This window comes from Salvelinus alpinus, chromosome 8, assembly GCF_045679555.1.
Source record: "Salvelinus alpinus chromosome 8, SLU_Salpinus.1, whole genome shotgun sequence".
Lineage (NCBI taxonomy): Eukaryota > Metazoa > Chordata > Actinopteri > Salmoniformes > Salmonidae > Salvelinus > Salvelinus alpinus.
In genome coordinates this window covers 53,566,227-53,583,301 of record NC_092093.1, presented here as the reverse complement: position 1 = coordinate 53,583,301, position 17,075 = coordinate 53,566,227, and the positions used below count along the sequence as shown (strand labels likewise).

At 43.3% G+C, this 17,075-nt stretch overlaps 1 protein-coding gene and 1 long non-coding RNA gene across 2 annotated transcripts in view; both read right to left on the bottom strand.

Annotated features, from left to right (window-relative positions):
- Nucleotides 1-17,075, bottom strand: part of LOC139583284 (uncharacterized) — a 145,321-nt gene that overhangs the window by 71,685 nt on the left and 56,561 nt on the right. The window lies entirely within an intron of this gene.
- LOC139583285 (uncharacterized) lies at nt 3,895-11,574 on the bottom strand. Its single transcript, XR_011676521.1, has 3 exons — nt 8,293-11,574; nt 8,041-8,114; nt 3,895-7,781 (listed from the first exon to the last, which is right to left on the bottom strand). It is a non-coding gene; the product is annotated as an uncharacterized lncRNA (long non-coding RNA).

The following is a 17,075-nucleotide window of genomic DNA, read 5'->3' as shown; positions in this document are numbered from 1 at the left end:
TCTCTTTTTCAAGAGCGTCCTGGCCAAGATAGGCAGCACCAAGTCATTACACTAACTATTACATTACAGACAGACAACATGAAAAACTACAAGTAATCTAGTAAAAACGATAGAATTCAAAAGAGTATAACAAAATCATACAGTCTCAAAATCCTTCATCTGTGATTTAAAAACACTAATCTGGACAAGTTCTTCCAGTTTAAAAGTATTTTGTAAGGTGTTCCAAGACGATGGCGCAGTGTACATAAAAGCCCTTTTACCAAATTCAGTTCGGACATTTGGAACAGTTAGCAGGATAAAGTCCAGCGAACGAAGAGAGTACCCACCACATTTCTGAACAATAAAAATGCCCAAATAAAATGGTAGTAAACCCAAAATGGCTTTGTAAATAAAAGTATACCAGTGACTGAGCCTCCGAGTGACTAGAGAAGGCCAGCCAACCCTGGTATACAAAGTGCAGTGGTGCGTAAGGGTTTTGCAGTTTAAAATACATCTCAAAGTGCCATCGTAAAGGGTGTCAATTGATCCCAAACACTGAGCGGAAGCATTCATATATAACATATCCCCATAGTCTAGTAAAGGCATAAATGAGGCTGATACTAGCCTCCTTCTGGCTTCAAAGGAAAAACAGGCCTTATTCCTGAAATAAAATCCCGACTTCAGCTTCAGCTTAAATTATTTTGTAAGTTGTTGAATATGCAATTTAAAAGAGAGGCCATCATCAATTAAAATTCCAAGATATTTGCTGGCCTGTCCGGTCGCTAGCGCTAATGCTAACGGGCTGAGGCAGGGCAGTGTGAAGCATAGTGTGGAATAGGGGGTGGTGGTGGTGGGGTCTGGTCATGTCAGCCCAGCCCAGCCCAGCCAGCCCGGCCCAGCCCAGCCCACCCAGCCCGGCCCAGCCCACCCAGCCCGGCCCAGCCCACCCAGCCCAGCCCAGCCCAGCCGGCAAAATCATGCCTCAATCTGAGTGAAGCTTCACAGCATCCAAAGGTAGAACCGCGCCCAATCAAGTATTCCCCAGCTCCTCCCACCCCCTCAGGTACCCAGTTTAGCCTGAGAGCATAGGGGTTAAGGCAATGCCATGTCAGACTTAATGGTGTTTAACCATTCATTCATTTGTTACCCCCATTAATAATCCTCTGGAGACGTAAATTATTTCATGTTGACAGCTGTACATCTACCTCTGAGTGATACAGTACAGTACATCTACCTCTGAGTGATACAGTACAGTACATCTACCTCTGAGGGATACAGTACAGTACAGTACATCTACCTCTGAGTGATACAGTACAGTACAGTACATCTACCTCTGAGTGATACAGTACAGTACAGTACATCTACCTCTGAGGGATACTGTACAGTACAGTACATCTACCTCTGAGGGATACTGTACAGTACATCTACCTCTGAGGTATACAGTACAGTACAGTACAGTACATATACCTCTGAGGGATACAGTACAGTACATCTACCTCTGAGTGATACAGTACAGTACAGTACATCTACCTCTGAGGGATACAGTACTGTACAGTACATCTACCTCTGAGTGATACAGTACAGTACATCTACCTCTGAGGTATACAGTACAGTACATCTACCTCTGAGTGATACAGTACAGTACAGTACATCTACCTCTGAGGTATACAGTACAGTACATCTACCTCTGAGTGATACAGTACAGTACATCTACCTCTGAGTGATACAGTACAGTACAGTACATCTACCTCTGAGTGATACAGTACAGTACAGTACATCTACCTCTAAGGTATACAGTACAGTACATCTACCTCTGAGTGATACAGTACAGTACAGTACATCTACCTCTGAGTGATACAGTACAGTACAGTACATCTACCTCCTAGGGAGGGACAGTACATACATAGAAGCTTTAGAGACATGACTATTACAAAGTACTGCGATACTAATTCAAAGGAAACAGAAAATAGGAAGTGATCTTTTTCATCTTGACTCATGAATCTCCATAACTTTTCTTGATAATGTAATGATTTATTAACGGACTTTAAGCCACTCTGAGATAAGAAAAACAAAGCCAGAAGGTCAAACTAGTTATGAACAGGGAGAAATCAGACGTCGGAGTTTAACCATAACCCATCGTTCAGATAACCCTTCAGTTCAGAACAATAACAGACCGTTGCATTCACTTGATCTGAGAAGTGTCCTCCCCGAGCGCCACGCCGATTCATTCTTATCTTGTCAAGAGAGAGAAATAACTGTTAATAGGAACCAGCCAAAGGGACACTGGCCTGACACATCTGGTTAAATTTACAGTTACATGTGGAGAGTGTTTTGCTGGGAAACATTTAAAAGAAGCCCTCATCCTGCCAAATACTGATTTGATTTGACAGGGGTTTTATTTCTGTTTTTGAACGTATATCAACACACAGTAGAGGAGCAAAAAACAACAATATATTAAATAGAATATCAACCTTGACATGTTTTATCGTTCATGTCGCAGAGAGATAAAAATAAACTTTCTGTGTTCAACTTTTGGGAAGGAAGATATTGTACCACAACCAAATGCCCTTGTTACCATATGAATCTGATTACCGGAAAACATGCACCAGTTTAGCCTGAAAACTGTATCTAAAGGGAAGAGTCGGTTCCTCAAACTTGTGCAGAAGAAAGTTCTAGTGCATATTAGAGGCGAAAGAAACACACACCTGTTTAGGAGAGGTGCTGGCTAGCGGAGTAGAACACCTGTTTAGGTGAGGTGCTGGCTAGCAGAGTAGAACACCTGTTAGGAGAGGTGCTGGCTAGCAGAGTAGAACACCTGTTTAGGAGAGGTGCTGGCTAACAGAGTAGAACACCTGTTTAGGAGAGGTGTTGGCTAGCAGAGTAGAACACCTGTTAGGGGAGGTGCTGGCTAGCAGAGTAGAACACCTGTTTAGGAGAGGTGCTGGCTAACAGAGTAGAACACCTGTTTAGGAGAGGTGTTGGCTAGCAGAGTAGAACACCTGTTTAGGAGAGGTGCTGGCTAGCAGAGTAGAACACCTGTTTAGGAGAGGTGCTGGCTAACAGAGTAGAACACCTGTTTAGGAGAGGTGCTGGCTAGCGGAGTAGAACACCTGTTTAGGAGAGGTGCTGGCTAGCAGAGTAGAACACCTGTTTAGGAGAGGTGCTGGCTAGCAGAGTATAACACCTGTTTAGGAGAGGTGCTGGCTAACAGAGTAGAACACCTGTTTAGGAGAGGTGTTGGCTAGCAGAGTAGAACACCTGTTTAGGAGAGGTGCTGGCTAGCAGAGTAGAACACCTGTTTAGGAGAGGTGCTGGCTAGCAGAGTAGAACACCTGTTTAGGAGAGGTGCTGGCTAGCAGAGTAGAACACCTGGTTAGGAGAGGTGCTGGCTAGCAGAGTAGAACACCTGTTTAGGAGAGGTGCTGGCCAGCGGAGTAGAACACCTGTTTAGGAGAGGTGCTGGCTGGCAGAGTAGAACACCTGTTCAGGAGAGGTGCTGGCCAGCAGAGTAGAACACCTGTTTAGGAGAGGTGCTAGCTAGCAGAGTAGAACACCTGTTTAGGAGAGGTGCTGGCTAGCAGAGTAGAACACCTGTTTAGGAGAGGTGCTGGCTAGCAGAGTAGAACACCTGTTTAGGAGAGGTGCTGGCTAGCGGAGTAGAACACCTGTTTAGGAGAGGTGCTGGCTAGCGGAGTAGAACGCCTGTTTAGGAGAGGTGCTGGCTAGCGGAGTAGAACACCTGTTTAGGAGAGGTGCTGGCTAGCGGAGTAGAACACCTGTTTAGGAGAGGTGCTGGCTAGCGGAGTAGAACACCTGTTTAGGAGAGGTGCTGGCTAGCGGAGTAGAACGCCTGTTTAGGAGAGGTGCTGGCTAGCGGAGTAGAACACCTGTTTAGGAGAGGTGCTGGCCAGCGGAGTAGAACACCTGTTTAGGAGAGGTGCTGGCTAGCGGAGTAGAACACCTGTTTAGGAGAGGTGCTGGCTAGCGGAGTAGAACACCTGTTTAGGAGAGGTGCTGGCTAGCGGAGTAGAACACCTGTTTAGGAGAGGTGCTGGCTAGCGGAGTAGAACACCTGGAAAAGAAAAGGAGAGCTGCACATTAATTTAATAACCGAATAACCAAACGTTTTGACAGACAAGCTGGTCCCATATACCCTGATGAAGACAACTTGTCTGTCGAAACGTTGGTTATTCGGTTATTCAATTATTCAATTATTGCATCTGAGCTCCTAGAGTCTGTGGCTCTCTTTACATGGTCTGACTGTGACTGGCTTGTTTAGACTCCCACATTGACAACAATCCTTTTTACTGGTGTGGCTAATTCTCAAGCAGAAAAACGTCCCAGACAGACACCCAAGACCGACCGTACGAGTCCGTCCTAGAACTCCTGTCTGTCAGGACAGGATTTCCCATTGAGGAGAGTGGAGAAAAGAGGGAAGGTATTTGCCGGTCATGAGGTGTAAATGTGATACCATTACAGCATGTGATGAAAGCCACCTGCGCCAACAGCACTACAAAGGCTGCCCTGTTCTCACAAAGACCCTCCGTTTAATTCACTTTTAATTGAGGCCTGATCTCTGACAGCTGACTTTTGGATTCATGGAGGCCGGGGATGTCTGTAAAGACTGATGACTCCTTTGTGATTGGCCAATTGGGCGTTGCGCAACACACCACCCGTCCATTCAGTGTGTTTGCTTTACGACTAATAATCAACAATTTGTTCTATAATAAACTGTCTCCTCTGGTGACAGTGGTATTCATTAACGCTTGGTGAACAGCCTCTCTGTTGAACACAGCGCCCGGACAGTGACTTCACCATCCACCGGACTCACCGGGAGGGTTGTGTATACACAAGGGCAGCCGAGGAGCCGTTCAGACAGAAATAACCCAGAAATAAATCATGGTTTACAAACTTCGCTACAGAGTTATGCAATGTCAAAACATGTGGCCTCCATGCAAAACAAACTCTCGGCACGCAAGGCAAGAAGCCCCTTCGGCCATTCTGACACTGGGGGAGCCGGGCCTGTGTACTGTCTCCCTGCTCTGTTTATGCTGGGCCTGTAGTGAGACATTTGAAAATGCTCACAACAGTATGTTTCTCCCAATATAAGTAAATTGCTTAAATGGACTTACAGAATACAATTTATTCCTACACGCAAAGGTATCTCGTTGTCGAAAGGTTGCAGAGAAGAAGTGTCCTAAACTGATTGTTCGACACTGAAAAACAGTCATTTCTGAAATGCAATCAAGTACACAATAGCTTGCTGTTACATTGCAGAGAGACGGACCAATCATCACAGACAGCACTTCCTGGTATTGTCCATCAACATGTCAAACATCTTCATTCCCAAAATATGAAGACCAATCAAAGCCTTCCTTTCAGTTGGCACTAAGCTTTCTGTCAGGAACTGAGCTGGATCAGATAAGTGAGAACCCAAAGTTGTCAAATCGTAAACAACGTTTCTCTGATTGGATAATACTGAACCAGAGTGCCCGGCAAGCGTGTGGCGAGCAGGCATTGGCTTTTCAATCAGGTGGGGCGGGGGCAATGTACTTTTGATTTATTTTAATACAAAATATTGTCACAAAAGCATTCAAAAGCGGGACAAAGTACTGCTTTTTAGGACTGATATATCAACTGTCAAAATGTATCTGTCCTTCACATCAGAGTGCCGCAGGTTCTGTGTGTATCTTCACCAACCAGATTACGGAGATCACAGGTCGCGCTGACCGGGCACAACGCACGTCTAGCAAAACTCAAAACGCAATCTCCACTTTCCTATTTAGGCCTATTTAGCAAACGTGATAACACATCACTCCTGACAGACACAAGCAAAAAGCATTTACCTAAATGTTGCAGCAGCCTCCACCTAAACGTTAGTGCGCTGTCTAACGAACTAGGTTACAGCTTTAATAACTAACACTTGTATTCTGTCTTTTTAAAGTGACGGAGCGCAACAAAAAAAAATACGTTTGTACCGACACGTAGTCTATTGATTTTTTTTTTTTAAATGCATCAGATGCATCCTCCAATTGCAAAGTCTGCCTATTGTCTAACGAAATGTGTATACTTCTAATACCCTCAAACACCAAGATAGGGATACCTATAGGCCATCATCACTGTCAATCATGAATGATAATTCTTCACGTTTTACCAGTGAAACGTCCATACTGCATCTGCATGTCAACCATCCGTTTTACGGGAAAAGACATTCACATCTTCTTGAATGACTAATTTTGAGAGCAGATTAGAACAGACGGTGTTAACAACAAACTATATATAGGATAGCTCTGCCATTCGGCCAGTTGTGGAACAAACAACAATCATGTGCAATTTAGCCTAATAGGTCTGTGACTATGTGATTTAGTTATTCGTAGGCTATAGCCTAATGTAAATACAAATACACATAGCTTAGGACGTTGTAGGCCAAGGGTTAATATCATTGCACTGTTTGCAAGGAGAGCTTTAGTTGTGAGGCATTTCATTGTATTGTGTGGCTTACACTGCGATGTATCATAAATACATGTTGATAAGCATGAATACATGGTTATAATACAGGCTACCCTATTACAGAGTAAAATAAAATAGAGGTGAACTACCAATTCATTGATAGTTAAACATGCTATCAAATCAATTGACCAAGTTGTGAACATAAATCATTACTATGTAGAATTGCAGGAAATTAGTTTTAAAACAGTCATAAAATCAATATGTTGGTGTGGTGTATTTATGCATCTCAATAAACTATAATCTAAATGCATTATTACCTCCCAATTCACATTTCCAAATTCCCACCCTGACATAACAAGCTAGAACGGGCCTTGCGTCTCAACCAATAGCCAATATAGGCTAAATATCCCAGACAGGGCTGCAGGAACTTCTAGAGAGGGTCAGGCTCTTGGGCTTTGGGTGTCCTCGGCAGAACGGTGTTGCCATAACCAAGAGGTTACATATCGTTCTGGGTTCCACTGGCAAGAGGTGGTCTGTGGAGGTTTATGAACATCAAGGCAGACACACGGTGAACTTGGATTCTAGATCTCGTTGGTGTGATGATAAGTCAAGGCAGACACACGGTGAACTTGGATCCTAGATCTCGTTGGTGTGATGATAAGTCAAGGCAGACACACGGTGAACTTGGATCCTAGATCTCATTGGTGTGATGATAAGTCAAGGCAGATACACGGTGAACTTGGATCCTAGATCTCATTGGTGTGATGATAAGTCAAGGCAGACACACGGTGAACTTGGATCCTAGATCTCGTTGGTGTGATGATAAGTCAAGGCAGACACACGGTGAACTTGGATCCTAGATCTCGTTGGTGTGACGATAAGTCAAGGCAGACACACGGTGAACTTGGATCCTAGATCTCGTTGGTGTGACGATAAGTCAAGGCAGATACACGGTGAACTCGGATCCTAGATCTCAATGGTGTGATGATAAGTCAGGGCAGACACACGGTGAAGCCGTCTCATTGGTGTGATGATAAGGTTCATGTGGCTAACCCCATCTTGCACTCTGCCGAGCTGCAGGAAATTAGATATGTATGTTCAACGTTCTGATTGGCCAAAGTGGTCAAGCCTCCGACAGGCCTCCGCAGTGCAGACATGTAACCTACAGATGTTCATGCTGGTCACCGTCACAGAGAAGACAGGATGTTCATGCTGGTCACCGTCACAGAGAAGACAGGATGTTCATGCTGGTCACCGTCACAGAGAAGACAGGATGTTCATGCTGGTCACCGTCACAGAGAAGACAGGATGTTCATGCTGGTCACCGTCACAAAGAAGACAGGATGTTCATGCTGGTCACCGTCACAGAGAAGACAGGGAAGAAACCACCATTTACCTCTAGGCTGCTATACATATGCAGACACGTAGCCTACAGTTGTTCATGCTGGTCACCGTCACAGAGAAGACAGGGAAGAAACCACCATTTACCTCTAGGCTGCTATACATATTTATTAGGCTTGTCATTCTATCATCTTTCATGGAATTTTAGTGGTAATTAAATGTATTTTATTTAGAATTTATCAGAATAAAATTTTCCAGAAATAGTCTTACCAGCTTAGTGTATTCTCAAAATGAAAAAAGTGAGAGAGCGCCGCTCCTCCACGCTCTCCGGCGGCACTACACCCCTGGTTAGAAGAAAATGTAAACGTGATCACATTTTGTTTATATTCAAACATGGGCTGGCTAGGCCTTTTCAATCCAACATGATTAACTGGAATGAATCAATCAACACAATAGTGATGACATAGACTGAGTTCATGTTTAATTAGGCCGTACAGTTGCATTGGCCTACACCATACTAACCTGCACAATGAAAGCGTCAGCCCTGTGAGTTCTATTGTCCAATCGTAGTTGTTGTCTCTGTGTCTCAGAATAGTTAGAGGGTGAAATAATTAGAGGGTGAAATAATGTGAGGGTGAAATAATGTGAGGGTGAAATAATGTGAGGGTGAAATAATGTGAGGGTAAAATAATTTGAGGGTGAAATAGTTAGAGGGTGAAATAGTTAGAGGGTGAAATAGTTAGAGGGTGAAATAATTTGAGGGTGAAATAATTTGAGGGTGAAATAGTTAGAGGGTGAAATAGTTAGAGGGTGAAATAATTTGAGGGTGAAATAGTTAGAGGGTGAAATAATTTTAGGGTGAAATAATTTGAGGGTGAAATAGTTAGAGGGTGAAATAATTTGAGGGTGAAATAGCTAGAGGGTGAAATAGTTAGAGGGTGAAATAGTTAGAGGGTGAAATAGTTAGAGGGTGAAATTGTTAGAGGGTGAAATAGTTAGAGGGTGAAATAGTTAGAGGGTGAAATAATTAGAGGGTGAAATAGTTATAGGGTGAAATAATTTGAGGGTGAAATAGCTAGAGGATTAAATAATTAGAGAGTGAAATTGTTAGAGGGTGAAATAGTTAGAGGGTGAAATAGTTAGAGGGTGAAATAGTTAGAGGGTGAAATAGTTAGAGGGTGAAATAGTTAGAGGGTGAAATTGTTAGAGGGTGAAATAGTTAGAGGGTGAAATAGTTAGAGGGTGAAATGAGAGCACTATGAAATATGGAGCTGGATACCTCAACTTATACCAGGACCATCTGATGGGACACTGGCAGTGCAGCATCACCAGTAAACTGTTTTTTAAAGTCCCCCGGTTGTAAAGTGATCCACACGTGTCCCTCCCATTGTTCTCTTCTTTGACTCCTGAAAGAGAGGGCTTGCAGAGGCCATTTCCTGGTTAACACCAGAGGGACGTCATCCTATTGTGTTCCTGTCCCATGGACATGCCTCTTTCCTGCCCATGCTGACTAAAGGCCTTCACACACTGTTTGTCGGACTCAAGTCTTTTACAATTATTACATGTCACAATGTGCAACGTTACCAAATTAAAATAGGAATATTAACCTGGCCAGATTGTACGATTTGCTTCAGTTCTGTCGTCACGTTCTGCGATTGGCTTGAGAGGCTACGTCAACAACAGCGGTGTATTTGATCTGAGCATGTGCCAGCAGCCTCCCAAGTGGTTTTGGGAAAAACTGAAAGTATGCATCTTTGAAATACTTTTTCCCATATAAACGTTATATGTCCGAACTCAGAATTAAATAAGCATCACAAAAATAACATGGTTGCTGTGGTAGAATGTTTATTTTGACTGCCCGATTTTGTGCGTTTATCAAAATCCCATCAGGTTGTCTGGTTTCAGATGTGTCCACATAAACAGGATTATTAGGGGAAAAAGTTATTCTTGCAAAGCATGTAAATGTTTTAAATCAAACTATTATATTCATCTGACTATTCACAAATAATCATATTATTGTGTGCATACTCAGTGCCGGCAGTGATCGCGTTGGCAAGTTACCGGGTTCTGCTCGTAACACCAGCCACACTACACTATACAGTCCAAACATTTCTAACACTGACAGAACTTTATCAGAGCCTACGATCTCACCTGGTGGTACATAATCGGCAGACCTAAACACTGTCACACATTGATCGAGCCAAGACGTCCGACTATTGTTTTTACGTCCTAAGAATTTGCCCAACGATGTGGACATTTTTTGTTGTTGTCTGGGACGGAAAAATGAGATGGCTCAAAGGGTACAGTCTGTGTTGGCCTTTAGATGGCCGCCACTGACCGTGAAGACGACTTGTGGCGGATGACGGAAAAACATGAGATTTTCAGTCTGGTTAGAGAGTTAATTCATATCATCATTATCATCTGTCTGTTTGTTTTTTTACAGACCACTATAAGTTCATGTTAAGGGCCCTGTTGAATCAAAACCACTAAGTAGATTTCTGGAGGAAGAATGATAAATATTATTCATCCCAAACTGCAAACATTTACGTTTGTACATAAATCCCAAAGAGTATTCGTGCAGTACAAGATTCATATTTTACACCGAGATTATACTCAGCACAAACATTCAAATCTACAGTGCATATATGTAACATCCCTATCCTGACTTGAGCCGTAAACTGTCAAATCACAGCGAGAACAGACCATACCGAAAGCATGCAGTAACTTAAGGGAGGAAGGCTTGGCACGGGCTGAGAATGTCATGTATTGCTTCCACAGGGTGCATTGACAGGCGCTCGTTGCAGAGGAGGAGAGGAGGGCGATAGAGAGAGTGAGTGAGTGAGCAATTTACTAGTGGAGGGATGTAATGTAACTGTAAATATTGACATTCAGAGCAGGACAAAGCAGCAGCATTGTCCCCCGTGGGGAAAGCTGTCACCGCCAAACCCCCGCTCTCTCTCTCTCTGTCTCTCGCCCCGCTCTATCTCTCCCTGCTGTTCTCTACGTTGAATGATTTTTACATGGATTCGATGTGCTAGACTACAGTCGAGGTTATCGTTTTCATTCGCACGCAATCTATACACCGTGCAGTGATTATAATGCAACCCTTCAACAGGGTTTCTCTGTCTCTCTCTTTCTGTCTCTCTCTCTCTGTCTCTGTCTCTCTCTTTCTGTCTCTCTCTCTGTCTCTCTCTGTCTCTCTCTTTCTGTCTCTCTCTTTCTGTCTCTCTCTTTCTGTCTCTCTCTCTCTCTGTCTCTCTCTTTCTGTCTCTCTCTTTCTGTCTCTCTCTCTCTGTCTCTCTCTTTCTGTCTCCCTCTTTCTGTCTCTCTCTCTCTGTCTCTCTCTTACTGTCTCTCTCTTTCTCTTTCTGTCTCTCTCTTTCTGTCTCTCTCTTTCTGTCTCTCTCTTTCTGTCTCTCTCTTTCTGTCTCCCTCCTGTTGAACTCAATAACCTCTCTAATATTATCCTTATTAGAGGCTTTGAGGGTCTTTAGCAACTCTGGAAAGAGATTAAGACAAATGACTGTACATTCAGCATTAACTAGAGAGGGTCATGAACAATTATATATATGTAGTCAATAGATGACTGACGGGGGGGGGGCTGTTACCATCCGCCATTATCATACTCCTCATAAGGAAAAGCCTCAATAGGAATTAATGGGAATTTACAGTATTTCAAAGTCATGTTTCAAGGACAAAACGTTTTAAATATTTATTTCTTTTAGTGGGGAGAGCAGCATAAATGTAAAAAATATTTTCCATTTTTATTGAGAAATTTTTGGTTTCTGTTCAGTTTATCAAATACTATTTATTGTTTAAAAAAAGTATGTATTACAGTATCTGTGAACGTATTTATCTTCCAAAACCTGTAGCTGTTGAAAGCAAAACATACAGTTGAAGTCGGAAGTTTACATACACATAGGTTGGAGTCATTAAAACTAGTTTTTCAACCACTCCACACATTTCTTGTTTACAAACTATAGTTTTGGCAAGTCGGTTAGGACATCTACTTTGTGCATGAAACAAGTCATTTTCCCAACGATTGTTTACAGACAGATTATTTCATTATAATTCACTGTATTGGGTCAGAAGTTTACATACACTAAGTTGACTGTGCCTTTAAACAGCTTGGAAAATTCCAGAAAATTACGTCATGACTTTGAAGCGTCTGATAGGCTAATTGACATAATTTGAATTAATTGGAGGTGTACCTGTGGATGTATTTCAAGGCATACCTCAAAACTCTGTGCCTCTTTGCTTGACATCATGGGAAAATCAAAAGAAATCAGTCAAGACCTCAGAAAAAAAATTGTAGACCTCCACAAGTCTGGTTCACCCTTGGGAGCAATTTCCAAACACCTGAAGGTACGACGTTCATCTGTACAATCAATAGTACGCAAGTATAAACACCATGGGACCACGCAGCTGTCATACCGCTCAGGAAGGAGATGCGTTCTGTCTCCTAGAGATGAACGTACTTTGGTGAGAAAAGTGCAAATCAATCCCAGAACAACAGCAAAAGGACCTTGTGAAGATGTTGGAGGAAACAGGTAAAAAAGTATCTATATCCACAGTAAAACAAGTCCTATATCGGCATAACCTGAAAGGCCACTCAGCAAGTAAGAAGTCACTGCTCCAAAACCGCCATAAAAAAGCCAGACTACGGTTTGCAACTGCACATGGGGACAAAGAACGTACTTTTTGGAGAAATGTCCTCTGGTCTGATGAAACAAAAATAGAACTGTTTGGCCATAATGACCATCGATATGTTTGGAGGAAAAAGGGGGAGGCTTGCAAGCCAAAAAACACCATCCCAACCGTGAAGCACGGGGGTGGCAGCATCATGTTGTGGGGGTGCTTTGCTGCAGGAGGGACTGGTGCACTTCACAAAATAGATGGCATCATGAGGAAGGGAAATTATGTGGATATATTGATCAATAAATTACTCTTTGTACAAATAAACCTAGGAACTGGTTCACTCATAGACTGTAAAAAAAAAAAAAACACAAGGTTCACCAGTGACCTTCTTGTAAACATCATGTCATCATAGCACTAGGCTGGCTGCTAACGTTAACTACATTCATAGTCAATGCACATGATGTGCTCAACAGCAGGGAAAGGACAATTAGAAAATCCATAAGAACAGGAGTTAAACTGTACACAAGTACCTCCCCTTCATCCACGCTTAATAACATCGACAATGGGTTTTCGTTTTGTAAGTTAGCTAGCTAGCATACACAGACATTTGCTTACATGCGTTGCTATGGTTATACAGTGCCACAAGCTGTCAGGAGCAGTCTGTCTCTCAAAATAGGCCAAAAATAAAATTTGCGACAGTAATCATTCCGATAATTACATTTGAAATGTCTTCCCACGTACCACAAGCTGTCAGGAGCAGTCTGTGTCTCAAAATAGGCCAAAAAATAAAAATATATATATAATAATTACATTTGAAATGTCTTCCCACATCCCTTGAATTGGTGCTGGCTGCATTCATATGCAGCACATCGTGGCATTGTTGACAAGTTGGCTATGTTAATGTGGGGATATCGTTTTTCCCTGATTCACTTCCATTAATCAAAAGCCCTGAATGGAGGAGTATGATAATGGCGGCCCGGTGCATTCAAAGGTTCTTAATGGCCAAGACAGTATCAGCTATCCAGGGTTTATATATGTCATTGGTCAGGAACTGTGTTGTCTGTTGTCTGAGTTAATCAAGGGACCTGGGTTCCGGTCGCGAAGCATGGTTTCGACTGTTCCTACAATTTTGCTTCGCTAGTGCAGTTTAACTGAGGCCCGGGCCAGAAAGACCATTTCCATACTCGGCCACATAGAGAAGTTTGATTAGAAAATTTCTAATAAGACACTTTACTCATCACCTTTGTGCACAAAACATCCATTGAATTATTCAAATAATTGTCACTTAGGCTGATTTTTTTTCCATCACACAGAAGATATGAAAATGTTATATTCATCCAACGTCTGCCATGTTTTTGGATGATGTGATGACCTCGTCGCTGCTTGCACAGCTTCCTGTGTGCACTGAGTGCTAGCAGAGATATTAGAGAAAGGAGGAGATATGAATCCCATTGGGCAATGAATGGAGGAATGTATAACACCCCACCCAGCAGACTGTCGACCAATCCTATTCACGTTGTCATGGTGCATCACGCGGTTGCTAAGACAATCGTCACACAATCCCTTCTCAAAGTCAGAGTATGAGTCGAGAAACCTGACTATTTTTCTTCGAAAGTACGCAATGTCACGATTTCAAAGCGATACGATATTACAGAGAACAAGTGAATTATCTCAAAACCTCAGAAAATATTTGTAATGTTAAACTTCTTGGTGACAAAATTCATGCCAATGTTGGTGTTTTTTGAGCTAGCGCCAAATAGACTCCTATTCACTTCTTGAAAGAGAGCTCTCCATGTCCCAGAATCACCCAGAATGCACCTCACGACCCATTGACGACGCATGGGCAACGTGCGATTCCGTTAATACGATTCCAATGGAATTTCCTATCTCCTTAAAAGGTTCTCTGGTGCTCGTACGCATGTAACGTTGGTCCCATAAACCGGATGCAACCCGGATATAGACCGTCCGTGAATCGGCGTATGCGAACGTGAGTAGATTGTCTAGAAAACAGCAATTGGACATCTTGAACGCAGTCTCCAGTTCTCATTATGCCTCAGTGGAGTTAATTGTCTGAGTTAATGACACCACCCCACAGAGAAGGGTTTACAGTCTTCATATGCAACGCTGGTACTGGGACAGTATAGGGACAATTGCAATTCTATTGAAGTGACTTTGAGGGAGGAAGACCGAGCTCTTCTCTCCCAAACAAGCAGCATATGCGACCAGTCATTCAGTCATCCATTCATTCACTCAGTCCTTCATAATGGATCATTTCCACACAGTTATGGCAGCAGACAGGAATCTTTCCTTAACATTTCTTGCATGTCATCGTGAAACTAGAATAGGATAAAACCGGCTCCGTGAGCCCTGCTGACGGAAATAACGCTTCCTTTTTGAAATCACTCAGTTTTAAACTACTCCTGTTTAAATCCCTCTCTATTTTGGTTACCTCAACAGGCTTTTAAACGCTGAGATAAAGATCAGCATTCAAGCCAGTCTGTTTTCAAAATCTCTCGCTGCGCCCCTCTGGCCACCGACAGTGAAGGATTTGTGTGTGTGTGTGTGTGTGTGTGTGTGTGTGTGTGTGTGTGTGTGTGTGTGTGTGTGTGTGTGTGTGTGTGTGTGTGTGTGTGTGTGTGTGTGTGTGTGTGTGTGTGTGTGTGTGTGTGTGTGCTTTTTTATGTCCACAAGCATGTGTCTGTATATAGTATGTTCCTCGGGGGGAAACGTGTGTGTGCGTACGTGTTTTCCTCTATGTGTGTGTGTTTTGAGGAAGTCCAAGCTCATTTCTGCAGGGCTGGTCTCCTGCACTCCTCTGTTCGACAGATCATTTTTCATAACCACTTCTCTGAGGTCAGAGACCAGTCTGCTGTAGTCACGCAATCCCCCGCCTACCTTCACTACACCAAGTGGCTCTTAAAAGGGCCAGCGCTCCCTTCCTTTCTGCTGCTGTAAGCTCAGCTCATGATATTCACAGTCAAACTAGCAGCAGGATGCTGTGACACAGCTATGGTTGCTGCTTTAATAAATGTATATAACATATACTGTATACAGTCCCAAAGTTTGGACACGCCTGAAGCTGGTTGAGAGAATGCCAAGAGGTGTGCAAAGCTTAGAGATCCTTTTTATGTCTCTATTTTGGTTTGGTCAGGGTGTGAGTTGGGGTGGCTATTCTATGTTTTGTGTTTCTATGATTTTCTATTTCTATGTTTTGGCCGGGTATGGTTCTCAATCAGGGACAGCTGTTCTATCGTTGTTTCTGATTGAGAACCATACTTAGGTAGCCCTTTTTTCCACCTGTCTTTGTGGGAGGTTAACTTTGTTTAGGGCACTTTGCCTTTGAGCTTCACGGTTTGTTTTTGCAGTGTTTATTGTTTTGTTCGGCGTCTTTTTTATTTAATAAAGAAAATGTACGTTCACCACGCTGCACCTTGGTCTCCTCCCTACGACGGCCGTGACAGCTGTCATTAAGGAAAAGGGTTGGCTACTTTGAAGAATCTCAAATATAAAACACGCTTTTTTGGTTACTACTGTACATGATTCCATATATGTTATTTCATAGTTATGATGTCTTCACTATTTTTTCTATAATGTAGAAAATATTAAAAATAAAGAAAAACCCTGGAATGAGTAGGTGTGTCCAAACTTTTGACTGGGACTGTATATATTATAAATTTAACTAAGGATGAAATGATGCATAATATTTGTTAATATTATTGATATTGATATTGCAATGCATTGCTGAGGGAGCTAGCACGTAAGCATTTCACCTTTTATACCTGACGGAAACCGTCTATAACATTCAATCGTGCCAGTAAATACAACAATGAAGGACTCAACCTGTGCTGAATAAATGGATGATCTGTGACTGAGGCAACATTACAAGGCAGAAGTCAATTAGTCTTTTGAGACGTTGTGGTTAACACATCCTTCAGAGAGCCACTTGTCTGCTTTGATTTCAGGAACCAGGCACACACACATAAACACACACGCTCACACACACCGCCACCACTCCACCCAACACATCGGGTCTACGTAGTCTCTCACTTCACTCAATGGATTCCACTCCATTCTGACAAGTCAGTCGATGGTGGTCTTAACGAGTAAATTGAAGTTCCACAGACTATGTACACTTGGCTCTTCTACCTCTCAACAAGACAAGGAGGTTTTCATGTTACAGTCGGTCGGGCTGGTCCACGACATGCTAATGACTGTCTGGTGTTCTGGAATTTCCAACGGCCCATTAACAAAGACACCCATTGTCCACTGACCGCCTGTGTCGGACTCCCATGTTCTCCACTGTCAGAACCCTGTCACAGACAGCCAACAGGCAAACAAAAATGTAACTGAAGAATGGGTAGGGAGGAGTGGGAGGGGTAGGGAGGAGTAGGGAGGGGTGGGAGGAGTAGGGAGGAGCGGGAGGGGTAGGGAGGAGTAGGGAGGGGTAGGGAGGAGCAGGAGGAGTAGGGAGGAGCAGGGAGGGGTAGGGAGGGGTAGGGAGGAGCAGGGAGGGGTAGGGAGGAGTGGGAGGGGTAGGGAGGAGTATGGAGGAGTAGGGAGGGATAGGGAGGAGCAGGAGGAGTAGGGAGGAGCAGGGAGGTGTAGGGAGGGGTAGGGAGGAGCAGGGAGGGGTAGGGAGGAGTGGGAGGGGTAGGGAGGAGCAGGGA